Source organism: Micromys minutus (genome assembly GCF_963924665.1).
Source record: "Micromys minutus genome assembly, chromosome: X".
NCBI lineage: Eukaryota > Metazoa > Chordata > Mammalia > Rodentia > Muridae > Micromys > Micromys minutus.
The window spans coordinates 116,629,129-116,631,597 of record NC_137970.1 but is presented as its reverse complement, the minus strand read 5'-3'; the positions used below and the strand labels follow the sequence as shown (position 1 = coordinate 116,631,597).

At 45.3% G+C, this 2,469-nt stretch overlaps 1 pseudogene across 1 annotated transcript; it reads left to right on the top strand.

The window, feature by feature from the left end:
- The first annotated feature begins 1,109 nt into the window (after positions 1–1,109).
- LOC308415491 (glycosyltransferase 1 domain-containing protein 1-like) lies at positions 1,110–2,142 on the top strand (annotated as a pseudogene). The gene has a single exon. The product of its transcript is annotated as a glycosyltransferase 1 domain-containing protein 1-like (transcript).
- The last annotated feature ends 327 nt before the right edge of the window (positions 2,143–2,469 follow it).

The window sequence follows — 2,469 nt, the reverse complement described above, 5'->3', positions numbered from 1 at the left end:
TCTACAAGTATGCATGTGGACTATACGTATGCCTGCTACTCTAGGAATTTCTGGTGTTAGAATTACTGATATTTTGACCTATCATGAAGGTGTAGTTAAAGTTCCCAGTAAATTGTGACTGAGTCATTTGGAAGAGTAACCTGTGCTCTATACCAATGTACCTCATGAAAGACACAGAAAATGTAGTCATTAAGAGAGTCATAGAAAATTTTCCCAGTTAAAAAAAAAAAAAAAAACAAAAAAAAACAGATACACCTACCAAGATACAAAAGATGTACATAACATAAAATAAAAAGAACCAGAGAACAAGCTGCCAATAAAACAAAATAATCATAACACTAAATGATCAGAACGAGGAAAAGCTATTAAAAGCAGCAAGGAAAAACAAACATCCAAACAGATTATACATAATGGAAGGGCCTTTATAATGGTATTTGATTTTTCAAGGGAGACTCTAAAAGCCACAAAATACTGATATATGTTGATACCAGCCCAAATTACTATATCTAGGAAATAATCAGTCATCATCAATGAAGAAAATAAAGATAAGTATGGCATATAATCAATCTCTCATATGTGGACACTAACCTCTACATTTTAGATATGTGTGTTTCATTCAGAATATCTGCAGAGGTCACCTAGCTAGTAAGGAACTAATATTGAGGAGAGGATCTTCTAAGAAAAATTAAATGCATTGTGGTGGTATAAGGAGATAAATGGGAAAGCATAGGAGAATCAAATTGCAAGTAAGCATGGAGCAAGATAGAGAAGCAAATATGGGCTATGTTAACTAACAATAAAGACCCTTTGAAAAGGTCTATGTAAACTTACAAAGCTTTCTAAACTATAACAAATATAAATAACTTTTAATGGAACCACTACCTCAACTCAGGTCCCCTCCTGTCCCCAGCTCTCCCTTCTCCCCTTCCCTTCCCTTTCCTTCCCCTCCCCTCCCCTCCCCTTCCCACCTTTCCCCTTCCTTCCCTATCACCCCCCCTTCCCCTCTCTACTCCTGAACCTGCAGACTCCACCTTGGAGCAGCAGGCAGGACCAAATCCACCCCTACCCCTCCGTCCAGGGCTGGTGGTCCATTCCTTGGAGGTAGCAAAATGTGGCTCCTGTTCCTGGTAGTACTGAGGCCTCACACTGGCAAGGCAGTCACGGCTGGGTGCCTGCGGGACCACCTAGAAGCTGCAGGACACATGTGCATTCTGAGAGATGCCTTTGACTTTGAAAGCCCATCTGAAATTGCCAACCTGATTGTGGATGAGAATCTGGAAGCAGTGCTAGCTCTTCACCTCTACCGAGGAGGCAGACTTCTCCAAGGTCATGGCATTCCTTTCTGGGTCATCTTTGGTGGAACTGATTTAAATGAAAATGCCAATCACAAAGAAAAAAAGGAAGTCATGGGGAAAGTTCTGGAGGAAGCCAGGTTTGCTGTGGCTTTCACTGAGGCCAGGAAAGGCAGGGCACAGATGCAGTGGCCACATGCAACTGGGAAGATCTTTGTCCGGAGTCAAGGAATTGCAACAATACCAAATGCCCACTTTAACTGGAACACCTTCCTCCAGCAATCAGAGATCAACCAAAGTGCTGACAACCTGTACATATTTCTTGTAACATGTGAACTCAGATCCGTGAAGGATCCTCTCTACCTGGCCGGTGCATTCTCAGAATGGCATCAAGAAACACCCAATGTTTACATGGTGATTGTAGGTCCTGATGTAGATCCAGTCTTTACAAGGGAAGTGAAAGACCAGGTAAGGAGGGCTGCAGGGGTGGGACTGATCCGAGAGATGTGCCAGGAAGATCTGCATGCCATAGTGAAGAGCTCCTTTGCGCTGGTCAACAGCTCAGTCTCTGAAGGCATGTCGGCCGCTATCTTGGAGGCAATGGATTTGGAAGTCCCAGTGTTAGCCAGGAACATCCCTGGGAACTCGGCCATGTTAGAGTACGGAGTCACAGGACTGCTGTTTTCAAACCCTCAGGAGTTCATTCAGTTGGCAAAGAGACTGGTTAGCGATCCCGCGCTGGAGAAGGAAATCGTGACCAACCAATGTAAGGACACATCATTCCTGGCAGGTGGAGAGAGACACCTACCAGCGCCTCATCAGGAAGCTGGAGGCGAGCTTGGGGGATTAAATGATGGAAGACTGTGCTCGTCACACCTGTCCCAACAACCGTCAAGTGCTCAGCTCTGGGTAGACGCCGAGAGATGGGACCAGTCCTGGACCACTGTAATCCTAGAGTCCCCAGGAACACATCTGCCCCGGCTCTCCTCCTGTATGGCAGCAGTTCTGCTGTGCTTACAGCTCAGTTCTGGATGGACTTATAGCTCACTTACGAGAGTGCTTGTGGCTCAGTCTTAGAGGTGCTTACAGATCAGTCCTTAATGGGCTTGTAGGCTCACTGCTGAAAGTTCTTGAGGCTCAGTCCTGGATCTGTTTGCAGCTCAGTGCAGGAGATGGA